The sequence below is a fragment of the Erpetoichthys calabaricus genome, chromosome 6, assembly GCF_900747795.2.
Source record: "Erpetoichthys calabaricus chromosome 6, fErpCal1.3, whole genome shotgun sequence".
In the NCBI taxonomy this organism is placed as follows: domain Eukaryota; kingdom Metazoa; phylum Chordata; class Cladistia; order Polypteriformes; family Polypteridae; genus Erpetoichthys; species Erpetoichthys calabaricus.
In genome coordinates, this window is record NC_041399.2 from 195,775,001 (window position 1) to 195,786,644 (window position 11,644).

Here is an 11,644-nt window from a genome sequence, read left to right on the forward strand (position 1 = left end):
AAACTTCTGTATACACTACACCTTATGTAGCTAACATATTAAATTGTTAAAAATTAATTTAATGAGATCTACCCATCTCTCACGGACTCTTTAGAGCTGTACTAATCCATTTCACTCCAATAATGCATCTTAGCATAGAGCTACTTAAAATATAAAGGAGTGTTCTTTCAGAGCATTATGGAAAGTGCACACCTTACCTTGGATCTTCCTTGAAAGCAGAAGAAAAAAGATGTACAAATATGATTAGAAGGGATACAAAATTCAAGAACAGAATTACAGTAATTGTTTTCTAGGCATGAAACGAACTTATGCAAACTGGTACAGACTATATGTGCTATTTAAGAAATGCACCATTGAGACCCACCTTTTAGCAGGACAGTACAACATCTTAAAAATAAATGAGCAAAATCCCATTTCAACTTTTCACACTATATACTGCTTACCTAAGTGAACTCTTCTAGAATGACAACTGATATGTAAACTGCAAAAAGTCATTACTTTACACTGCACTAGAATATGAATGTTTCAGGTACATTTAAATCTTTAACAAAATGAATCACAAAATCACAAAAAGACTGCAACGATCAACAGAGATTATTTAAAATTATTTAAAAAAGAAAAAAAACTCTAAAACCAAAAAAGCAGTCTGACTACCGCATGAGACTTAATTATCAATAATTTGAACCAAGCAATTTCAAAATGTGCTCTACTTACAAACACGTTTCAAGCTTTAAGAGGTAGATGCCAAAAGTAGCCATATCCTGTGAAAACTCCATGTTAAAATACTATTAGGTAGAAGAGGTATTGTCATTATACTGTAGTCACTGTTAACTGATGATGATATAAATGGGCCCTTAATGCACAATTCAGTATTCCGATTTATAAAAGAAGTGGGGGGAAAAAAGACCCCATGTATAATCAACAATTTGCAAACATGTAATGAGGTTCTGCATGATGTACATTTAAAACCACAATGAATGTGCACTTTCATAATGCTTTATAAATTACTGAATACTAAATGCATCATGCCCATCACTGTAGAGAATAACCTACCCTTAAGACCAAACCTTCTGTTAAAAGATTTTGGGCAAATACAAAAAGAATAAAGATACATTCTGCATCCCAATCCATGGTGCTCCCATTTCTGTCCAAAATGTACTCTAATGTATTTAGGGTCTTTTCCTCTTTCCAAGCATTTTTTTTTTGTGGCAGTACTCATCTTAAGTGTTTAACCATACACACATACACTTACTGACAGCCATTCATACAAATGCACATAGCTGTCAATTTATTAGGTATAGATCCAGCCTTCATATTAATTCTAAATTCCATAATGTCATATGTTGAGAAATAGCAGTATACAGTAAATCTGTCAGACCAGCAATTCTATCATCAGTTATAACTTGGTTGTACGGGGGAACTGTTAAAAAAAGGAGTTACACCTTAGGAACTTTTAACATAGCATGACAGATGGTGCTAGAGGTGACAGATCTAACATCTGCCAAAAGGCTGTGCATCACTGGTTATGCACAACCATTTCAAGGGTTACTGAGAATGGTGCGAAATCTGGATTAAGATTAGAACTGCCTGTGAACCAATGAGTTCGAAGATAAATGGCACTGATCATTCAAGGAAACAGACTGGCCACAATTAGGCAAATCACATGGAATTTCAAAACTACTATATAGAATGTCCTCTTAGAAAGCACCATGTATTCAGATCATGTATGGTGCCAATTCTGTCAACAAAAAATCAAGAAAGCACATCCCCAGCAGGCACAGAAACATCAAAAATGGACAATTTAGGAGAGGGAAAAAGATGTTTGATCCTTGAAGCATGCCTACACAGCAGTCAATGTATATATTAAGGATAAGATTGAGCAACACCTGGCAAGGACAGGAGTTATTCTGAACAGTCAGCATTGGTTCAGAAGAGGGAGGTTGTGTTTTACTAACATGCTGTTGGCTAACTAAAAAGATTACAGTATGCAAGCTTTCGAGGCAACTCAGGCCCCTTCTTCAGGCAAGATGTAATTGTCATTTGTCAATTGTGTCATTTTGCTTGGCTTTTCTTTACATTCACAATGGTTAACACGGTACAACACCCTAGTACTACTAACATTCTATGAGAAGGCAACAAAAGGGTACGATATTATTTATCTTGACTTTCAGAAAGCATTTGATAAGGTGCCACATGAGAAGTTGAGCATCAAATTAAAAGAAGTGGGAGTTCAGGGTGATGTTTTTAGATGGGTGCAGAATTGGCTCAGACACAGGAGGCAGAGGGTGATGGTGTGAGGAACCTCTTCAGAATTGGCGAATATTAAGAGTGGTGTTCCACTGGGGTCAGTGCTAGGGCCACTGCTATTTTTAATATATATAAATGATTTACATAGGAATATAAGTAACAAGCTGGTTAAGTTTGCAGATGATACCAAGATAGGTGGATAAGCAGATCATTTGGAATCCATTATATCATTACAGAAGGAGTTGGGATAGCATACAGGCTTGGGCAGATTTGTGGCAGATGAAATTTAACGTCAGTAAATGTAAAGTATTACACATAGGAAGTAAAAATGTTAGGTTTGAATACACAACAGGAGGTGGGAAAATCGAGAGTACACCTTATGAGAAGGATTTAGGAGTCATAGTGGACTCTAAGCTATCGACTTCCAGACTGTGTTCAGAAGACATTAAGAAAGCTAACAGAATATTAGGTTATACTGTATAACACAGTGTGTGGAGTACAAGTCCAAGGAGGTTATACTCAACCTTTATAACACACTGATGAGGCCTCATCTTGTGTACTGTGTACAGTTTAGGTGTCCAGGCTACAAAATGGTCATTGCAGCGCTAGAAAAGGTCCAGAGAAGAGCGACTAGGCTGATTCCAGGGCTACAGGGGTTGAATTATGAGGAAAGATTAAAAGAACTGAGCCTATACAGTTTAAGCAAAAGAAGATTAAGAGGTGACATGATTGAAGTGTTTAAAATTATGAAGGGAATCAGTACAGTGGATCGAGACTGTTATTTAAAAATGAGTTCATCAAGAACATGGGGACACAGTTGGAAACTTGCTAAGGGTAAATTTCGCACAAACATTAGAAAGTTTTTCTTAACACAAAGAACGATAGACACTTGGAATAAGCGACCAAGTAGTGTGGCAGACAGTAAGACTTTAGGGACTTTCAAAACTCAACTTGATGTTTTTTTGGAAGAAATAAGTGGATAGGACTGGTGAGCTTTGTTGGGCTGAATGGCCTGTTCTCGCCAAGAGTGTTCTAATGTTTTAGTATTGCTAATGGCTATTATTACTTGATTTATGTGTATATACATAAATGACGCTCATAAAGTAATACACTCCTTCTCGACCACTCAGGTCTACTGATAAACAGCGTCTGGTTACATCAAATTTCAATCCAGCTCTTTTCACGTGTAGCTCCTTGCTGGTGAAACAAGATGTCCACCTCCATTTGAAATTCTGCCTCCCTCATTGTGTTTAAAAAACATTTGAAGACCCTCATGTTTGGTGAATTTCTGTGTAACTGATTAGGGGCTAGGTTTTTGTAACTAAGAACTGTATCAAGCTTGCATTATGTTCTGAGAGCTTCAATAGAAAAGATCAACTTTGTAATCTTGGGTACTTGTGTACTAAACGGACGGATGGCATGACAAAGGAAAACAGTCATGTTTTGGGGGTTGCATAAGGTTTCCCCTTACCCATTCTAGAGTTGGGCTCCGTTTAGTCTTGTCCTGTAATACTTGATATCAAACAGTCCTCCCAGGCTGATGGTTACTTGATTATAATAACCTGTTTTTCAAGTCACTTTGGATAAAAGAATCTAAGAAAATAAACTTAAGAATTCCGGACCATTTTACATCTTGGTAATGAACAGATGAGAATCTCGAGCTAGTAGCAGAAGTCCATGCAGCCACCCCGTTTGGAGTTAACAATACAGGCTGGTGGTGGCACTGCAAATGGTGTTAGGAAAATGTTTTCCTGGCACACATCTGGGCCCCCAATAACCACTAAAGGGCACATGAACGGCAAGGCATATCTGAACACCATTGCTTCCCAAGTTAATCCCATAATGGGTAAAGTTTATTCCTTATTCAGATGGACTGTTTCAGGATAACAATATATCATGTCACTAGGCTCTTTGATAACAAATGTTCATGGAGATGTGACAAGAACATTTCATTGCTTCAACAGCCCTCATGTTTCCGGGATCTCAACTCTGGCAAGTAGTTTTACAATGTACTGGAAAAGGGCCGTTTGTAGCATGTCTATGAAAAGAAAGTCCTAACCATTTATCACCTTTGACTCAAAAGATTTTTCTGTGTTACATAAATATTGTTCTAAGAGATACAGCAGTGTGAACTGATCCTTTAAAGGGTACCATAAGATTACCATTATGACAATGGCACTTTACACAGACTTGTGTCTATCTAGTTTAAAGCATGCAGAAACTTAGTTTAAAGCATGCAGAAACAATCTAGGAAGAAGACTCTGACCCAAAGTCTCAGCACCATGAATACATTCCATTATTCTTGTCCAGACCTTTCTCCTTTACCTTTTTATATTAATGTTCTTTCCTACAATTTGCAAGTTATCAGCTATATGCTAAAGATGACCTTGTGGATTCAGATCTAGAAAAGCTTTGTCTGTAAAAAAGAATTAACATGTCTGGGATGACCCAGCAAGAAAAGCACCTGGCTTGGTATGCTTCTCAAGCAACTTTGATCAGTACATTTATTTATTTATAGAATCCTGATTTCAACTGTATTCGATCAACAAAGTGAACCTGGGATCAAAAGAAATTTGAGATCAACAGTTTTTCCCCGTCAGCCGCAGTACAATTTTGTAGCGCAATCTTTTGTGCTTGGTGCAGCATTCCTACATTTTTCAAAATCAAGTCCTGACGAATTTTTGCTGCTCTGAAAGCCAAAGGCAACACTACTAGGTTTGTGTACCAAACTGGCAGATACAATTTAAACAAAAATATCGCGTCAGTACCCGAAAAAGGTTTACATTAAGGGGCAATTTTATTCCAAATTAATACTTATCTCAAGTCCCTAATTCTTAAAATCTGAAACTCTGGAATCTTAGTGAGATAAGTGGTCGTACGTACACACACAAGACGGTGTGACGGGTGATGTGAATGCTATGAATCGCTTCAAAGTAATACTGTCAAGTCGACTTTACACGCAAAAATTAAATAGTAAATATACGGCATTTAAGGGCAACAGTCTGCTGACTGTTTCAAGTGGGACCAATAACAGGTACGATTAGCGATATCACCTTGTTGAACTTCACACAAAATACTTGAACGGAGTGTTTGGACGTGACTAGGCACCTTCTGCCAACATTACTGTGCTTCCCCTCACTCCTTTACTATTTAGCCACATGATACTGCCTGTCACCGGCTGCAAAATCAGACCAGGCCTAACCGTGACGCTCCCGGCCTAGCTTTGCTCAAAGACACCCTGGAAGCACTAGACACAACTGTAGTTATATGGATAAAGGCACAATACACCGTCTCACCGCGTTATATTTGCCCTGTCTTCAGACCTCAGCCCGCCTCGTGCCGCCTGGAAAGTGGAAAGAGAACAAGGTGGGCCGGACGACGCTTCTCATTCACGCTGGGGGGAATCGAAAATGCATCGCTTTATCTGCGGTTGAGTAAGAAAATATTTTAAGAGTATTAATGAAACGAGAGGAAGTTATTAAGAATACGTGATGAGTAATAAAGCACAAGAAATAGAGACAAACGAAACCGTATACTGTGATATTGAATTTGTGTCCCTCTGATGAGTGAGCGGTTGGTACGGTCCAAAATGGAGAATCACTAAATTTAAAGAGACCAGGCGCCATCTATTTACTCTGCCAAGGAAGTAAAAAATAAGTGGGAGTGGTTCGTAGTAAATTTATAATTAGCGATTGCGACATTTTTAAATTCGATAAAACACGATGTGTTATGGAAAAAGTATTAGGATTATAACTAGAGTTGGAAAGGTAGACATATTTTTATGATGATTATTATTATTAAACAATTCCTCATACCGACAGGACGAGTGGCTAAAATCTTTTAAAAATCCTATTTGTGATACTCCACATAATGTATTATTTAGTCTTGTGCTATTTAATTTTTAATAATCTGCCATGAGCAGAGTGTGCAGAATAAGTATGTTCTTATTTGCAAATAATGGGACCATCTAGAAACAGATTCTGATTTTGTTGCACCAATGTCAGAATTTAAATCGCAGGTATCATATATTGAAAAATTGTTTTGATTATTTCATGTCATTCCTATATATTTTATGGAATAATTCTTATATATTTTATGGGCCGAATTAAAAAATGAAAACCATTTTTTTCTGTCAGCTAACAATTTTTCACCAGTTAGTTTGTTCGAAAATAAGGTCAGGATATAGCTGGAATTGAACACTGATGAGTTATAGCTGAAGGTAGTAGCATGTATTGTGAAAATGTTCAATAGAATGATCAAAACTTACTGCCATCCAGACACAACTTTCTTTTAATTTCAAAATAGAGAACAGGAGTTTGTAGCACATTTCAGTAAAGGTGGATCTTTTCTTTACTGCACTGGCATAAGTACAGTTAACTCAGCAGAGATTGGAAGGTTAGGTTAGAAGTTTCTTTATAACGTAATACATAAACATCAATACCTGTTGCCCACTCTGTGCATTTGAAAGAAACCTACTAGATCTCTGAAAAACATCTTGAGAGAATGAACTAAAATGAGCAACACTGGTTTATATGTGGGGAGCTGATCATTCTGTGTATCTTAATTACTATGTTAACATTCAGGGCATGCAAAATTCCCCATTTACTCTGTGAGTGGGGCAGCAGAGCCAATAATTTACTTTGGGTTTAGAAGGAATGGCCAGCTAGGAAAGAAGTTAGAGCTTGGTGCCAAAAATATCATCACACCTATCTTGGAGGACCAGATAAAGTGTTGCTACCACCTCTTCAAATTAAGCTTGGTTTAATGAAGCACTTGTCAAAGCCCTATCAAAAGACTGAGTCTGTTTCTGGGTTTGTTTGAGGTTAAATTAAAGGAGGACATTTTTGCTGGACCTGATATTAGAAAACTAATTTCTGATGTAGAATTTGATGGAGCAATGAAAGACCTGGAATGAAAGGCTTGGATTTTATTTAAGAAAGTAATTGGTAAATGTTTAGGTAACATTAAAGATCCAAATTATAAAGAAATTGTGAAAAATGCATTAGTTAAGTTTAAGGAATTAGGTTGCAACATGAGTCTTAAAATTCATTCTTTGGATTCACATTTGGAATTTTTCCCATGAAAAATTTTTGAGTGGGTAAAAGAGTCCATCACAAGGTTGTGGAAAGAAGGTACCAAGGTTGTTGGGATGTCATCTGTCTGATTTGGGGTTGTGGTGAGCAGGCATCTATCCTGGCATCAACTACTACACTTCAGGAGTCAACCACCAAGTCTCATGCAGTAGGCAAGGCATTTCAGGGCATATTAACACATATACATATTCACTAGGGAATCCATTCCCGGACGGGTTTATCCAGTCCAATGGTCTTTCTAATGGATGCACCTTATTATCATTTGGTTAATAAAAGAAATGGGACTTGCTAAATGAATTTAAAAATAAGCACCACAGTAATTCTTCCATATAGTAGATGGAAGTAATATGCTTTCTGCAGATCTTACTAAAAATATCTGCCTCTATCAGACAGATCCTCATCTATTCCACGTGGATTATGCAACACAAGAATAGAGTGCGATTTTTTATGGACATTTCTGTATTGTTTGCTGTTGTTCAGTATTTGTCACCACTGGCGCCCATCCTATCAGAAGCTTTGTTATGTCCATTTTCTATGAAAGAATGAGATTAAACATTTTTCTTGGCCATCACCACAAACTACATAGGTAAGTAACATATAAAAAGTTTAAGATGTTAAAAATTCTTTATGATGTTAAAAGTATTCTAGAAGATAAGCTCATAATAAAGAATTGTGATATAATAATGAACTATTGTTAATTTTTCTTAGTTCCTTTTTTAATTGACATTTTGGTCACTGCAATAACAGCTTGCTCAAACCACATAAAACAGGAAGTGTTAGTAAAGAAGGAATTTTTAAATTGTTTTTGCAGTTTATTGGCAGGCAAACCTACATTTTAAGAAAAGTCAAGTTTTAAACATATTGATTATGTGTGTAAAAAACGAGGCTCTGAAAACATTGGATAACTTTGCACATCGTCTCATGAACATTTGCTGATATGGTCTGTTAAAATGACACCAGACAGAGAGGGGTTAGAGGTCTTCACCTTGGCCTTGACAAGCTTTAAAAAGTCATCAACTTCAAGTGGAAAAGAACAAGAGGGAAGAACTAGGACCAGAAGACCCATGATGTGAGACACACTGAACACCTGCACACACTGGGTGTGACTTTGACAACAGCTAAAACATCCAGGTTGTATGGTGATTTGTCACATCCATTTGCTTTGCTTCTGTTTTTTGGTATATTAAGCTCATTAATACTTGCCTTATTGTTCTCTTTCCACCTGGGGTCTGGAGATTAGGCAAGAGGGGGACATGGAGTCACAGTAGCAATCAGATCCAGCCAAGTGAGTGTAAAGATAGAGAGTATAAGAGTTGGGGTGGAGGACGTATCTGTGAAACTACATAAAGCCATCGTTCCACAATAAAACATCACATTCTATCTGTGTCTGCGTTGGTTTTTCTTTAGATTCTCAGGCTTTCCTTCCATACCCCAAAGACATGCATGTTAGGTTAAATGAAGACTCTAAAATGATCCCAGTATGGGTATGATGAGTATGTGCCCTGTGATGGGCTGCCATCAAATACAAGATAATGTCTGACTCAAATTGACCATGAACTGAATTAAAATATATTTGAAAATGGATGAATGGTTATGAAAGTTGAAACAACAATCATGCGGCACTCATATAGTCAGTTATTTATGCTAGGGTACCCTGACATGAAACATAATTAGTGACATAAGGACAGGCACAAGCCCCCCAAAAACACTGTACAAATATATTATTATCATATTGATATTGTTCCTTTCACAAGTGGAAAGAATAAACCAAACCAAAGTAATAATATCAAGAACATTCATTTGTACAAAATACACATCCCACAAAAAGTAACAAGAGCATTGCTTTAAATAAATAAATCACAAAATACTTAAGTACACTTAATAGATGAACATGTACCAGAAATTTGTCCTTTTTATATATGCAAAAATGATAATAGACAAATGAATTAAAATAAAAACCTACCAGCTACTTGTGTCAAGGGTAGAAGAAAAAGTCCTGCCACGCCTCTGGCCTTTTCATCAATCAGGACCTACCAAATGAATTCTTCTCCTGGGGGGGACAATGTTTAGTCAATCTGTCACAAGGTGGCTGGGCAGTAATTCAACTCTAAATCAGTTATTACTTACCTAATATTACAAATCTTTAAGTGGTGCCAAAAATTAGATTTAAAGATGTAGCACAAACAGTGCTTTATTTTATTTAAAATAATAATGCTGGGTTCTCAGCGGTTTATTTTCTCTAGAATGTGTTAGAGTTGTTTTCCCTGCCTCCACTGCCAGCTGGCTTTAACATATTTATTGGGGCCTGCCCATCCTGGTGTCCCATTCCCCAAGAAACTGGATTAAGCAGGTTTGAATGTTAGGAGATTTATGAACATAAACCTAAATAAAGTGCAGATATACTATAATAACAGATGGCATAAACGGTAAAGATACATGAAAGGGAATGGACCTGTCAGCATAAGTTCTTCATGAAGATGATCAGAAAGATGACTGGAGAGCCTGTTGAAGTACAAGTAGGTGAACACTGCAAGGAGACTGGATACATGTGATGCCTGTGAGGGACCAACCAGCGTCCCTGCCAGGATGGATCCCTCTCCTTTGCCTGGCAAGGAGGCCATGGGAAAGGGAGGTCAGAGGGGCGGCATCAATACTCCCTTTCTGTGCGGAAGCTACACTGAGGCTGGTGTCCCAGCAACCACACAGGGGCACACTAGTTGGGCTTGGGTACCTGGAAGGACAGGACAATGGGTGACTGCTTGCTGTGAGCAGAGTGTCTCCCTGTACTGGGTGGCAGCAACCCATCAAGTGAGCCATGGTACAGACATCCGCAGGGCATCATGGGAGTTCTAGTCTATGGTGGACTATCTATTCACATCTTGTTTAATTTTTTCCATGCAGACAGCAAAATCTTGTTGAAAAAGAGCTTTATATTTACTTGCGATATTTACTCCTAGATATTTAAACTGACATGCTAAGATAAATGGGAAGATGTCCAGTCAAGTGTTGTGTGCTAGAGAGTTCACTGGAAATAGCACACGTTTATATTCAAATTAATTTTGAGTGCAGATATCTTCTGAAAATCTGATCTCTGGATACATTATCTCTTATCTCTGATACATTTTGAAAGTAAACAGCCAATGGCTCAATGGCGACTGCAAAAAGCAATGGTGATAAGGGACATCCTTGTCAAGTACCGTGTTTTAGTTTTAAGTAGTCCGAAATAATGTTGTTAATACGAACTGAGGCATCTGGACTAGTAAAGAGTAGTTTGATCCATGCGCATATGTTTGGGCCAAACCCAAATTTGTGCAATGTGGTGAATAGGTAGTCCCATTCAACCATGTCAAATGCTTTTTCTCCATCCAAAGATAGTAAGATCTCTGGGGTGCTAGATTTAATGGGTGAATAATTATACTAAACAAACGTCAAAGATTAGAAGCTAAGTGTCTGCTCTTAAAAAATGTAGTTTTGTCTTGTGATATCATAAAAGGAAGCACTTTCTCAAACCTTCTGGCTAGAACTTTTTAGAGTATCTTAACTCCATTATTCAGGAGTGAGATTGGTCTGTATCATGCACATTGTCAAAGATCTCAATCATGAATTAAAGAGAAAGAAGGTATTCACTCACTGAACAGGTTCAAATGCCAAGATAGTATTTTTACAGGAGACTCACATAATAAGAAAGGACCACTTTCGTTGCAAAGGACTTGGATTGGCCACATTTTTCACTCTGGTTATACAAAGAAAACTAGGGGTGTGGGAATACTAATACACAGAACTAACATCAGACATAATATTTGATGCTGAAGGGTGATATGTCATAGTGATTGGTAATTTATTTAATACTGAAGTGATTCTAATAAATATATATGCACCTAACGTGGATGATGAGATTTTTTCCAAAATGTATCTGCATCCATTCCCAATGTGAACACTCATAAAATGATAATGGCCAGAGCCTTTAATTGTGTTTATAGGTCTTCAGCTACAGCTGCAATAACATCTAATACTGCAAAAATATTTACACAGTTTATAATGGATCAGAATTTATCAGACCCAGTGAGGTTTTTAAATCCTAACCTTAGAGCATATTCCTTCTCATAAGTTCATCATTGTTACTCAAGAATTGATTATTTCTTCATAGACAATAATTTTTTGCCCAATATCAAATCATGTAAGTATGATGCTATTATTATCTCCGACCACGCCCCTCAGATCATGGAGCTTAACTTACTATGTCCTAAACACTCATCTTGTAGCTGGTGTCTTAACTCCCTGTCATTAGAGGATGAGCACTGTAC

The 11,644-nt window shown here is 37.3% G+C and overlaps 1 protein-coding gene across 4 annotated transcripts in view; it reads right to left on the reverse strand.

Annotated features, from left to right (window-relative positions):
- Positions 1–5,664, reverse strand: part of eef1db (eukaryotic translation elongation factor 1 delta b (guanine nucleotide exchange protein)) — a 41,330-nt gene extending 35,666 nt beyond the window's left edge. For 3 of the 4 annotated variants that reach the window (XM_051929202.1, XM_051929201.1, XM_051929200.1), the window contains exon 1: positions 193–203. The gene's annotated coding sequence lies outside the window, so the exon portion shown is untranslated. Of the gene's footprint in view, positions 1–192; positions 204–5,543 lie in introns of those variants that run through there. The other variant, XM_028804249.2, reaches the window with a different exon arrangement.
- Positions 5,665–11,644: the final 5,980 nt, after the last annotated feature.